We start from the raw sequence: 14,847 nt of genomic DNA, 5'->3' as shown, positions 1-14,847 counted from the left end.
ACAGGATCGCTGAGTGTTTCTGGGTGAGGGGGAGTCAGGAGACACAACTGTTGACAGAACGGTCGTTTTCCTTACAGTTATATGTGTGCCCAGCTAAATGCCCATTTGTCGTTATTTTGTTTTATATTCATGTTAGAGAGGAGGAATTGCTGCAATGCAGATTAAGAAATGAGTTAGAAAAGCGTTTTTATTGATACATATTTTACAGCCCTTTACAAGGTACATGTACAGACAATAAATCACAGTTACAAGTTACACATTCAACCGTTACAGAAGGCGTGAGGGCTCTACTCGCAAGTTTAGTCTATAAGGAAATGGGGGATAAGAGGTAGATAATGCCCCTTATCCAGCTATGGTCCGGCCATCATAATAAAACTGTATGAGCCGTCAACAGCCAGTGATTGTCTAAGGGTACATCATCACCCTTAGGACTTAGTTCCACTTGAGTTTTGCACTTACAAGTGCAATCCGATAAAACATCAGATTGCTCTCACTCTAGTGCAAAACCATGGGGCAGTGTCCATCTGCGATTGATTTCTCATGCCATATCAGCCTGAGCAATGACTCGCAGCATGCTGCATTTGGCAGCGAGTCTCGGCTCTTATGCACCTATAAAAGTCTATGGGAGCGTGTAAAATATTGCACTGCACTCACATGTCATCCGACTGCAGTATGATGTACACAGAGACGGGCTAGGGAGGAGACGGGGAGAAAGTGCTCCCTCCCTCTTCTCCGCAGCTGTGATCCTATCGCAAGATCACATCACAGTCGCATGACCCTCGACTGATGCTCGCAGCAGACGGTCGTTAGCATAACTCTACCAATGTTCTCACATCGGAAGCTATGTGCAACCGAAGCCTAAATTCTCATGTGCTATTGGGTGCATGGGAGATGTGGAGACAGATGAATAGGAGGGAGCAGATTATGAGGAACATTTAGGAGAAGCACAGGGAAGAGGTACATCAGACATGAGAAGTGATGGGCTTGTCTAAAGAGATGGGATTTTAATGCACGCTTAAGGCTATGTGCGCACGCTGTATCTTTGTGGTGACCATAAAGATGCACGTTTTTGGTCCCAAAAACACGCACCCTCAGTATCATTTTTTTTGCCATGTTTTACTGCATTTTTTAACATGTTTTTGCCCAGTGCGTTTTTTAAGTGAAATCTATTACTTGGAAGGGCTCAAAAATGCTGTCAGTAAGTATTGACATGCTGCATCTTTGTGGTCACCACAAAGATGCAGCCAAAAAAAACTGCAACATGTAGACAGAAAAATTGAAACCTCATAGATTTTGCTGGTGAAAGAAATGCATGCAGTTTCGGGACCAAAACTGCACCCAAAAAACGCAGCAAAAAGCGCAGCATGCGCGCAAGGCCTAAAAGTGTGGGGGCTATGAATTAGTTGCATTGTCTGTGGTAATGCATTCCAGAAAACTGATGCAGCATGAGAGGGGTTTTGGATACAGAAGTGTGAGGTTCAAATTATGGAGGATGTCTTCGATCAGACAAGTCTGAGGCCGGGGTCAGATAAGCCTACTGCTTTCAATACGAGAGCATCAGATGCAATATGCGAAGGACACTCGGCTCAGACTCTTCTGTGAGCATGAGCCGAGTGTCCTACTGTGATCTGATTCTCTCAAATGCGAAAATCGGGTGCTAGATGGGGAGAAGAGATTAATTTCTCCAGGGCTGTGGAGTCGGTAAGCCAAACCTTCGACTCCGACTCCTCAAATTCTCTTGCACCGACTCCGACTCCGGCTCCGACTCCGACTCCGGCTCCGACTCCGACTCCTACATATATTGCTTATAGTTAGGTGAAAAATTTATTGTAGTACATGAATATGTGTATGTGAACATCAGACATTTAATAATTTTTATGATACAATAATCAAGATATTTGGATAGAACATAAAATATATTTATTGGAATACAACTTTAGAACACAAAAAACTGTAATAAATTGTAAATATGTAATACACTATGTAATATACAGTAGATTACATATATATCTTGTGTGTGTATATACACTGTGTGTATATATATATATATATATATATATATAATTACATATTTACAATTTATTACAGTTTTTTGTGTTCTAAAGTTGTATTCCAATAAATATATTTTATGTTCTATCCAAATATCTTGATTATTGTATCATAAAAATTATTAAATGTCTGATGTTCACATACACATATTCATGTACTACAATAAATTTTTCACCTGTGTATGTGAACATCAGACATTTAATAATTTTTATGATACAATAATCAAGATATTTGGATAGAACATAAAATATATTTATTGGAATACAACTTTAGAACACAAAAAACTGTAATAAATTGTAAATATGTAATACACTATGTAATATACAGTAGATTACATATATATCTTGTGTGTGTATATACACTGTGTGTATATATATATATATATATATATATATATATAATTACATATTTACAATTTATTAGTTTTTTGTGTTCTAAAGTTGTATTCCAATAAATATTTTATGTTCTATCCAAATATCTTGATTATTGTATCATAAAAACAATTAAATGTCTGATGTTCACATTGTACTACAATAAATGTTTCACTTAAATATAAGCATTATACTAAATGTTATTATTTAGTAAAATATTCAGCACATTCTGCATTGCACTCCTGTCCCCAATTTATTATATATTTTAGGAGTCGGAGTCGGTGCATTTTATACCGACTCCGACTCCGACTCCACCAAAATGAGCTCCGACTACGACTCCGACTCCACGACTCCGACTCCGACTCCACAGCCCTGAATTTCTCCATTGCCTGTCTCTGCGTATATTGGACTGCACCTGGATGTCATCCAAGTGCAGTCCGATATTTCACCCATACACTTGTATGGGTAGGGTTGATCCGATATATGCTGCCAAACGCAGCATACTGCAATTTTTTTTTTCTCTCATGCCGATTTGGCATGAGAAAAAAATTGCAGATCTACTCTGGCTCATTGAATAATATTGGTGCCAGTACAATGCGAGATTCTCTTGCATTGCACTCATCAGATTCATATGCTCAGATGAGGGAGGCCTTATTCTCACACTCCAGCGGTTTAACCCTTTTTCGCATCGCCCTAGTCCCACGGCTCTATCTTGTGCCTGTAACTTCTGACTTGAAGTTAGAAGTTATGTCACTAGCGCTCAATGCAAGTTTATGAGAGCCAGAACAAGGCTAGAGCAAAGCTCTCCTAGAGTTGTATTAAGTTTTGACCTTCGGCATGCTCCATGAAACACTGGAGCTACTTTACATCACAAATTGATGAAGACTGACCAGAGCGGCGCCGATAACGGAAGAAGATGGCGGCAGGTGAGTATAATGCGGGTGTCACACGAGACGCTCTATCGTGCGATGCATCGTCGAGGTCAAGGTTTTCGTGACGCACATCCGGCATCGTTCACGACGTCGTCTCGTGTGACACCTCCGAGCGACGCAGAATCGGTCACAAATCGTGAGTCGTGTACACGTCGCTTATTTTTAAAAAATTGTTTATTTTTCATGCAACGGTTGTTCATCGTACTCGGGGCAGCACACATCGCTCCGTGTGACACCCGGGGAACCATGAACACAACTTACCTGTGTCCAGCGGCACTCGCTGGATATGCGGAAGGAAGGAGGTGGGCGGGATGTTTACGTCCCGCTCATCTCCGCCCCTCCGCTTCTATTGGCTGGCGGCTGTGTGACGTCACTGTGATGTCGAACTTCCCTCCCCCTTCAGGAAGAGGATATTCGCTGCCCACAACGAGGTCGCTCAGCAGGTAAGTACGTGTGACGGCGGTTTAATGACTTGCCCGTGACGTACAAACGACGGGGGCGGGTACGATCGCACGATAGATCGTATCGTGTGACACCCGCATAAGCCTGGGGATAAGGGACTTAGATTTAAAGCACCACTCCAGCAGTGCAATAAAAACAAAACACTGGAGTGGTGCTTTGTAATCTGAAATCACCAACCATCTATCGTGTATAGAGGCCTCCCAACTTCCCACAAAAGATATCGGGAGAGAAGTATGGGAAATGTTTGATTTTATTTGCTCATTTCTTTGTTCTGTAGGCTGATAAGCTGCTGTCAAATGGCGCCTCACTTAGGGCCGTTTCACACATCCGGCATTTCGCCAGATCCGGCACGCATGCAGTAGAGTAGATTCATTTACAGTGGAAGCGCGACACCATGTGGACAAATGCGGTTGTGCATGAAGCACACAACCACATGGTGTCACGCTTCCACTGTAAATGAATCTACTCTACTGCATGCGTGCCGGATCCGGCGAAATGCCGGATGTGTGAAATAGGCCATAGAATACACATGAATACTCAAGCTGACAGTTTTCTAAAGTGCAAAGAAACAAAGCAGCTTTAATTAAGCGTGACATACCAAAAAGACAAACAACACATATAAAACACAATGAAAAAATGCAAGTAACCTAATGGGGCAACATCAAAAGTTTAGCAAAAGCTCATCATGGGAACATAGCCTAAAATATAAGCTAGTCGATCCCTTTATGACCCCAAAGTGCTGCTCCAGCAGTGAGAAATCCTGGTTTGACGTTCTCTTGAAGTGCACTGTGGAGTGACTGTCCTTTTCTAGCTTCACGCTGTATTTCCTCCCTAGTACCACCCTCTCCCGCCTGATGGACAGGTCAGTAGCAGTGTATCAGAGCAAACAATCTGTCAATCCTCTCTACTCCAGCTCTCTACCTCTTTTCTTAATGTGTAGCAGCCTGGAGTGGGTGATTGAAGGCCCATTTACACTGACAGATTTTGTCCAGATACATAATATATATAATTGTTGGGGGTCTTATTGATGAATGAACATACTGCATCTGAATAAGTACCTCTCCATTTACTTAAAGGGAATCTGTCAGCAGGTTTTTGCTATGTAATCTGAGCAGCATGCTGTAGTTGCTGAGACCCTGATTCCAGTGATGTAGCTGGTGTGCCTGCTGTCATTTTGATACACTGTTTTCTCAGCTGCAGATATAGCAGTGCTGTGAATGCTGAGCCCTTTATAACCCCACTGAAACTACTGATTGGCAGGTTTCTGTGTACACTGTACATTTACGGAAAGCTGAAAATCAGTGGTGGAGGTGGGCTTACACAGAGCAGTTGACTAGGAGGCACAAGTCTCCTAATCCTGTAATTATAATCTCCTGCTGATAAAATACTTGATTTTATTGAAACCGCAACACACAGCCTAGTAAGTGACACATCACTGTAATCAGGCGTTCAGCCCCTACATTATGCTGCTCTTGGATTACACATCAAAAACCTGGTGACAGATTGCCTTTAAAGAGTAATTAAACTTTATTCCTTTTTTTTCCACAGTTAGCAGGCACTTTAATTGCCTGCAGATTGGTGGTGGTCCGGATTCTTGTGACCCCAACAATCAATAGATCCTTTGAGCAGTGTGCAGTTCAGCAGACAGGAGCGAACATGATGAAAGAAGAGAGGGAACCGCACTCCTTCCCTGTGCTGGAATTTTTTTTTCTTTGTCGCTCCTAATTGGGAGACCCAGACAATTGGGTGTATAGCTACTGCCTCCGGAGGCCACACAAAGTATTACACTTAAAAGTGTAAAGCCCCTCCCCTTCTGCCTATACACCCCCCGTGGGATCACGGGCTCCTCAGTTTTCATGCTTTGTGCGAAGGAGGTCAGACATCCACGCATAGCTCCACTGTTTAGTCAGCAGCAGCTGCTGACTATGTCGGATGGAAGAAAAGAGGGCCCATACTAGGGCCCCCAGCATGCTCCCTTCTCACCCCACTTTTGTCGGCGGTGTTTGTTAAGGTTGAGGTACCCATTGCGGGTACGGAGGCTGGAGCCCACATGCTGCATCCTTCCCCATCCCCCTTAGGGCTCTGGGTGAAGTGGGATTTTACCGGTCTCCAGGCACTGAGACCGTGCTCCATCCACAGCCCCTGGGGAATCTGCTGGATATGGAGCTGAGTATCGTCAGGGACAGGGCCCTGCTACGTCAAGGTACTCTGTGTCCCCATAGACCGCGCGCAGACACACTGCAGCATTGCTGGGTGTGTTAGTGCGCCGGGGACTACAGCGCTGCGCGCTTGTGCCATACTAACTACAGCTTGCTGAGGTAGTCAGTGTATTGGGAACTGCCGCGCCGGCCGCTGCTGTCAGTTTTACACTGCGGCGCGGCTGGGACTTGTGGTGCGCCGGGGACTTCCGCGCTGGCCGTGCATATCCGACGGCCGCGCTTATTACTTGAGTCCCCGGCTTTTGCGGCCTAGTTTCGTTTCGTTCCCGCCCCCAGGCCTGCCAGTCGGGAAGGGCGGGACGCTGTACAGAACGTCAGCGCCGAGGGCTGGAGTCTACTTTACATACTCCAGCCCTCACACTGGGCACAGTGGGACGCCAGTTTCCCGCACTTTGTCTGAGGCACGCCCACGGTCCGCCCCTCTTCACAGAACGCCGGCAGCCATTCCAGTCTGAGCTGGAGAGGGGAGACAAGTTCTGGGAGACCCAGACACGGGATTCTGGCAACCACACACCCGCTTTTGAGCGGGCGGTAAGCGGCGCCTCTGGTGCTGACCCCACTAGTGCCGAAGTGTACAATTGTATTTTTATGCTTGCATGCTATACATTGCACTGTACGGTCGCTGGTGATTCTTGGCTATATACCCTCCTAGATTGCTCAGAGGAGACAACAGCATGTCGTCCGCAAAAAGCAAGGGTGCCAAGGCACAGGCTTTCTATGCTGCTTGTACCGCATGTGAGGCTAATCTACCGGCAGGTTCCACTGACCCCCATTGTGTGCAGTGCTCGGCCCCTGTGGCACTTGCTCGGCCGGGGCCTCTGCTAGAGGTGACCCAGGGAGAACCACCTGTGAATGCTGTCCAGGTGACGGGGACAGAGTTTGCAGTTTTTGCTGATAGATTGTCTGTGACTATGTCTAAAATTCTAGAAACTTTGCAGTCTAGACCAGTAACTCAGACCATGGGCACTGTTGAATCATTGCTCCCTGGTCCCCCTCAGTTGGAACAGCTCCGGGCTCCGGGGGTGTCCCATGCATCCCAGGGTGACGGCTCTGACACGGACGACAGTCCCAGACAGCCTAAGCGAGCTCGCTATGAGCGGCCCTCGACTTCATCACACTGGTCAGGGTCCCAGCAGGAGGACTCTCTGTGTGATGAGGCGGAGGTAGCTGATCAGGATTCGGATCCTGAGACCGCTCTCAATTTGGATACACCTGATGGTGACGCCATAGTGAATGATCTTATAGCGTCCATCAATAGAATGTTGGATATTTCTCCCCCAGCTCCTCCGGTGGAGGAGTCAGCTTCACAGCAGGAGAAATTCCATTTCAGGTATCCCAAGCGTAAATTAAGTACTTTTCTGGACCACTCTGACTTTAGAGAGGCAGTCCAGAAACACCACGCTTATCCAGATAAGCGTTTCTCCAAACGGCTTAAGGATACACGTTATCCCTTTCCCCCTGACGTGGTCAAAGGCTGGACCCAGTGTCCCAAGGTGGATCCTCCAATCTCCAGGCTTGCGGCTAGATCCATAGTTGCAGTGGAGGATGGGGCTGCACTTAAAGATGCCACTGACAGACAGATGGAGCTCTGGTTGAAATCCATCTATGAAGCTATCGGCGCGTCGTTTGCTCCAGCATTCGCAGCCGTATGGGCACTCCAAGCTATTTCAGCTGGTCTTACACAGATTGACACGGTCACACGTACATCTGTTCCGCAGGTGGCATCCTTAACCTCTCAAATGTCTGCATTTGCGTCTTACGCGATTAATGCTGTTCTGGACTCTACGAGCCGTACGGCAGTGGCGTCCGCCAACTCCGTGGTTTTACGCAGAGCCTTGTGGTTAAGGGAATGGAAGGCAGACTCTGCTTCCAAAAAGTGCTTAACCAGTTTGCCATTTTCTGGTGACCGACTGTTTGGTGAGCGTTTGGATGAAATCATTAAACAGTCCAAGGGTAAGGATTCATCCTTACCTCAGCCCAGACAAAACAAACCCCAACAGAGGAGGGGACAGTCGGGGTTTCGGTCCTTTCGGGGCTCGGGCAGGTCCCAATTCTCCTCGTCCAAAAGGACTCAAAAGGATCAGAGGAGCTCAGATTCTTGGCGGGCTCAGTCACGCCCAAAAAAGACAGCCGGAAGACCCGCTACCAAGGCGGCTTCCTCATGACTTTCGGCCTCCTCTCTCCGCATCCTCGGTCGGTGGCAGGCTCTCCCGCTTTGGCGACATTTGGCTGCCACAGGTCCAAGACCGTTGGGTGAGAGACATTCTGTCCCACGGGTACAGGATAGAGTTCAGTTCTCGTCCTCCAACTCGATTCTTCAGAACGTCTCCGCCTCCCGACCGAGCAGATGCTCTTCTGCAGGCGGTGTGCACTCTAAAGGCAGAAGGAGTGGTGATCCCTGTTCCTCTTCAGCAGCAAGGTCACGGTTTTTACTCCAATTTGTTTGTGGTACCAAAAAAGGACGGGTCTTTCCGTCCCGTTCTGGACCTAAAACTTCTCAACAAGCACTTGAAAACCAGACGGTTCCGGATGGAATCACTCCGCTCAGTCATCGCCGCAATGTCTCAAGGAGATTTTCTAGCATCAATAGACATCAAGGATGCTTATCTCCACGTGCCGATTGCTCCAGAGCACCAGCGTTTTCTACGCTTCGTTATAGGAGACGAACACCTTCAGTTCGTAGCTCTGCCTTTCGGTCTGGCGACAGCCCCACGGGTCTTCACCAAGGTCATGGCAGCAGTAGTAGCAGTCCTGCACTCTCAGGGACACTCGGTGATCCCTTACTTAGACGATCTGCTTGTCAAGGCGCCCTCTCAAGAGGCATGCCAACACAGCCTGAACGTTGCGCTGGAGACTCTCCAGAGTTTCGGGTGGATCATCAACTTTTCAAAGTCGAATCTGACCCCGACCCAATCGCTAACATATCTTGGCATGGAGTTTCATACTCTCTCAGCGATAGTGAAGCTTCCGCTGGACAAACAGCGTTCACTACAGACAGGGGTGCAATCTCTCCTTCAAGGCCAGTCACACCCCTTGAGACGCCTCATGCACTTCCTAGGGAAGATGGTAGCAGCAATGGAGGCAGTCCCTTTCGCGCAGTTTCATCTGCGTCCACTACAATGGGACATTCTCCGCCAATGGGACGGGAAGTCGACGTCCCTCGACAGGAACGTCTCCCTTTCTCAGGCGGCCAAGGAATCTCTTCGGTGGTGGCTTCTTCCCACCTCATTGTCAAAGGGAAAGTCCTTCCTACCCCCATCCTGGGCGGTGGTCACGACAGACGCGAGTCTATCAGGGTGGGGAGCAGTTTTTCTCCACCACAGGGCTCAAGGTACGTGGACTCAGCAAGAGTCCACCCTTCAGATCAATGTTCTGGAAATCAGAGCAGTGTATCTTGCCCTACAAGCCTTCCAGCAGTGGCTGGAAGGCAAGCAGATCCGAATTCAGTCGGACAACTCCACAGCGGTGGCATACATCAACCACCAAGGAGGAACACGCAGTCGGCAAGCCTTCCAGGAAGTCCGGCGGATTCTGACGTGGGTGGAAGACACGGCATCCACCATATCCGCAGTTCACATCCCAGGCGTGGACAACTGGGAAGCAGACTTCCTCAGTCGCCAGGGTATGGACGCAGGGGAATGGTCTCTTCACCCGGACGTGTTTCAGGAGATCTGTCGCCGCTGGGGGATGCCAGACGTCGACCTAATGGCGTCCCGGCACAACAACAAGGTCCCGGCTTTCATGGCACGGTCTCACGATCACCGAGCTCTGGCGGCGGACGCCTTAGTTCAAGATTGGTCGCAGTTCCGGCTACCTTATGTGTTCCCACCTCTGGCACTGTTGCCCAGAGTGCTGCGCAAGATCAGGTCCGACTGCCGCCGCGCCATCCTCGTCGCTCCAGACTGGCCGAGGAGGTCGTGGTACCCGGATCTGTGGCACCTCACGGTAGGCCAACCGTGGGCACTACCAGACCGACCAGACTTGCTATCTCAAGGGCCGTTTTTCCATCGGAATTCTGCGGCCCTGAACCTGACTGTGTGGCCATTGAGTCCTGGATCCTAGCGTATTCAGGATTATCTCAAGAGGTCATTGCCACCATGAGACAGGCTAGAAAACCAACCTCCGCCAAGATCTACCACAGGACGTGGAAGATATTCTTATCTTGGTGCTCTGCTCAGGGAGTTTCTCCCTGGCCATTTGCATTGCCTACTTTTCTTTCCTTCCTGCAATCCGGTTTGGAAAAAGGTTTGTCACTCGGCTCCCTTAAAGGACAAGTCTCAGCGCTATCTGTATTTTTTCAGAAGCGCCTAGCACGACTTCCTCAGGTACGCACGTTCCTGCAAGGGGTTTGTCATATCGTCCCTCCTTACAAGCGGCCGTTAGAGCCCTGGGATCTGAACAGGGTTCTAATTGCTCTCCAGAAGCCGCCTTTCGAGCCTATGAGGGATGTTTCCCTTTCTCGCCTTTCACAGAAAGTGGCTTTTCTAGTAGCGGTCACGTCTCTTCGGAGAGTGTCCGAGCTAGCAGCGCTGTCATGCAAATCTCCCTTCCTGGTGATTCACCAGGACAAGGTGGTTCTGCGCCCGATTCCGGAGTTTCTCCCTAAGGTGGTATCCCCCTTTCATCTCAATCAGGATATCTCCTTACCTTCTTTGTGTCCTCATCCAGTTCATCAATGTGAAAAGGATTTGCATTTGTTGGATCTGGTGAGAGCACTCAGAATCTACATTTCCCGCACGGCGCCCTTGCGCCGCTCGGATGCACTCTTTGTCCTTGTTGCTGGTCAGCGTAAAGGGTCGCAAGCTTCCAAATCCACCCTGGCTCGGTGGATCAAGGAACCAATTCTGGAAGCCTACCGTTCTGCTGGGCTTCCGGTTCCCTCAGGGCTGAAGGCCCATTCTACCAGAGCCGTGGGTGCGTCCTGGGCATTACGGCACCAGGCTACGGCTCAGCAGGTGTGCCAGGCGGCTACCTGGTCGAGTCTGCACACTTTTACCAAGCATTATCAGGTGCATACCTACGCTTCGGCGGACGCCAGCCTAGGTAGACAAGTCCTTCAGGCGGCGGTTGCCCACCTGTAGGAAAGGGCTGTTTTACGGCCCTATCACGAGGTGTTATTTTACCCACCCAGGGACTGCTTTTGGACGTCCCAATTGTCTGGGTCTCCCAATTAGGAGCGACAAAGAAGAAGGGAATTTTGTTTACTTACCGTAAATTCCTTTTCTTCTAGCTCCAATTGGGAGACCCAGCACCCGCCCTGTTTTTCTTAGGGTTTTTTGTTTTTTCGGGTACACATGTTGTTCATGTTGAATGGTTTCAGTTCTCCGATGTTTCTTCGGATTGAATTTGTTTTTAAACCAGTTATTGGCTTTCCTCCTTCTTGCTTTTGCACTAAAACTGAGGAGCCCGTGATCCCACGGGGGGTGTATAGGCAGAAGGGGAGGGGCTTTACACTTTTAAGTGTAATACTTTGTGTGGCCTCCGGAGGCAGTAGCTATACACCCAATTGTCTGGGTCTCCCAATTGGAGCTAGAAGAAAAGGAATTTACGGTAAGTAAACAAAATTCCCTTCTTTTTTTTTAAACAGGTGCAAGGTAAAAAGCTGGAGGCAACCTGTATGCCAGCTCCTGTAATGGACTACAGCCGTTTCACCTACTGATTAGGCTTCCACGGGTCCACATGTGGTAGTAGAGCACCACCCCTTTTATAGGAGTGCACACAGGTTGCTTCACAACCACGTTAAAAACAATGGGGAGTAACATTAAAAATACATGAATGATGCATACAAATGCAAAAAAACATCATGATATTTGTATTATAAAACCAAGACACGAGGTACAGAAAAAATGAGAGTTCCATTATCACAAAAATATTGCAAGATCAACACGGTCATTTAACCCTAGGTTACCCTGCGCTCCATAGTTTATTATTAATTTTGCCTCTATCTGTAATAATAATTTCTGTAAATCACCACCCTGAGGAGGAAGAGTGACCCTCTTGAGGTCTGCGAAGCATAAAATATCCGGGTTACCATCATGATGGTCCCGTATACGGGCAATCAACCTAGGTGACCGCTTACCGGATGCAATTGAATTGTAGTGCTCCCTAAATCTCACGTACAAACACCTTATCGTTTTGCCTATGTAAAATCTGCCACATGGGCAGAAAATCACAGACAACAAACTTGGTTTTGCACGAAATAAATTCCTGGATCTTATGCATGTGTGCTCCAATCTGCAGGGACCGGCCAGTAATACATAGGTTACAGAACCTACAGTTTCCACACCGGTAATTACCCGGTGGGCAACATTTATCCACCCATGTTAGTGGGCTGGTAATTCTGTTCTTTACTAGCATGTCCCGCAGATTGTTGCAACGTCTGAACGTGACCAAGGGTTTCGCCTTAGTCATCTCCCTTAGATCGGAGTCTTTCAAGAATGTGCCAATTCTTACATAAAGCTGTCCTGATAACATTCTCCATGGGTCCAAACTTAAAACTAAATATGAACCTCTTTAAGCTATCATCTTTGTCCCTAACATCAACACCCCCATCGGGTTGGTCATCTGTGGATCTCACCCTCTCGTACGCACTGCTGATTAATTTCATGGGGTAACCCCTTTGTAATAATCTTTGTTGGAGATCAAAAGACTGTTGTAAAAATGACTCCTCCGTATTATTGACCCTCCTCACTCTCAAAAACTGGCCATAAGGCAGGGCCCTTTTGGTGTGGACTGGATGGGTACTCTGAAAGTGCAAGAGCAAATTTGTTGCCGTGGGCTTTCTGAACACTTTAGTGTGGATCTCACCATTATCAATAGAGACCTCCACATCTAAAACACTGAGGGTATGGCCACCAAAGGAGGAAGTGAAGGACATATTCATTGTGTTGACGGTATTACGATGATGCACAAAGTCAGAGATCAAAGCCTCCGTACCGTCCCACACAATGAATATGTCATCCACATACCTCATAAAATGGCGTATATACCTCAAATATGGATTAGTGTCCGAAAAAACGTATATACGTTCGAAGAACCCCAAGAATATGTTGACCATGGCACAAGATACGGGGGTAACCATAGCAGTACCCCGGCACTGCAAGTACCATTGGTCCAAAAACATAAAAGCGTTCTTTGCTAGAACAAATTCCAGGGCCTCCCCCACAAAATTGCAAAAATGTTCGCTCTTGCCACTCTGTGCAACCATCTCTTTAACAGCCTGTACACCTGCATCCTGTGGGATACGGGTGTATAGGCTTTCCACATCAATAGATGTCAACTTATAGTTCTCCTGCCACGTCATACCCTTAAGGAGTGTCAAAAAGTCATTGCTGTCTTTTACATAAGAAGGGATATGCTTTAGAATAGGTCTAAGCAGCCAATCCAGATAATGTGACAGGGGCTCCGTCAGTGAGCCAATCCCTGCCACTATCTGACGGCCAGGTGGATCATCCCTATTCTTATGTATCTTGGGTATACAATACCAGTGGGGTTTTTTGGGGTGAGGAGGGATCAACTTGTCAGCCTGCGCACGTGAGATGAGACCCAAACTTACATATCTATCCAAGAAACGTATGAGCTGTTTCTTATACCCTTGGATAGGATTAAAGGATAACGGAGTGTAGGTGGTTCTATCCGACAATTGTCTAAGACATTCCTAAACATATTTCTGACGGGTTAGGAGGACAACGTGTGTGTCTGAGCGTGTGCATAGAGCGGTATTCAGATTATCGATCGTAGTGTACACGTAGCTGAATAAGTGTTAGGAAGTGCTGACAGCAGCAGTGATTGCTGGTTATCGGCAAAAAAGATAAAAATAAAGACGTAAGAATTAAGCCCCACAGAAAAAAAATGCTAAAATTTATTTGACTGCCCAAGCGAGAAACAATTTTACAGCTCTTTAAACTGCGTGTATAAAAAAAACCTGAACCATGCCTGGATAAGAATAGGAGGAAATGTCCCTGTCTTTAACTGATTACGATCATATTTAGTTTTTCGTCATTAACTAAGAAACTAATTTAAGGCTATGTGCGCACACTGCAGTTTTGTTTCTCCAGCGAAAAACGCACCCTCTGGCTGAAAACGCATAAAAAAAACGTGCGTTTTTGCCACATTTTCAGTGCGTTTTTGCTGCTTTTTCACCTGCGTATTTTTTACATTGTCAATGTCAAAACCCAGGAAAAAAAGCAGAAAAGAACCAAAACTGCAAGTAAAAAAGAACCAACGTGTGCACAGCCTTTCAGATTTCTCATGGACTTTGCTGCGGAAGGTCATACATGCAGTTTAGGACCACAAACTGCACCAAAAAAAAAAATATCAAAAACGCAGCAAAAAAAAAAAAAAAAAAGCAGCATGCGCACAAGGCCTAACTTTACATTTGTTGGCAATTTCTCCAGCATTCAAGACCTGCAGTCTATCTGTATATGATATATTTACTGTATATAAAGGTGTTACTTTTTTTTTTCTAAAATATAATTTTTGTTTTTTTAACATAACAGTCAATCAAATACATAAATTCAAGCAGTGCATACATAGGCAAGAAAAAGTGTGCAAATATGAACCTTAACCTTAGCGTAAAGGGTGCTTTACACGCTGCGACATCGCTAACGATATATCATCGGGGTCACGTCATTAGTGACGCACATCCGGCGCCGTTAGCGACATCCCAGCGTGTGACACCAAGGAGCGACGATCAACGATTGCAAAAACGGCAAAAATCGTTGATCGCTGACACATCGCTCCTTTTCATAATATCGTTGGTGGTGCACGCCGCTGATTGTTCGTCGTTCCTGCGGCGTCACACATCGGTAGGTG

The sequence above is a fragment of the Anomaloglossus baeobatrachus genome, chromosome 1 (genome assembly GCF_048569485.1).
Source record: "Anomaloglossus baeobatrachus isolate aAnoBae1 chromosome 1, aAnoBae1.hap1, whole genome shotgun sequence".
Taxonomy (NCBI): Eukaryota; Metazoa; Chordata; class Amphibia; order Anura; family Aromobatidae; genus Anomaloglossus; species Anomaloglossus baeobatrachus.
This window is presented reverse-complemented; position numbering follows the sequence as displayed.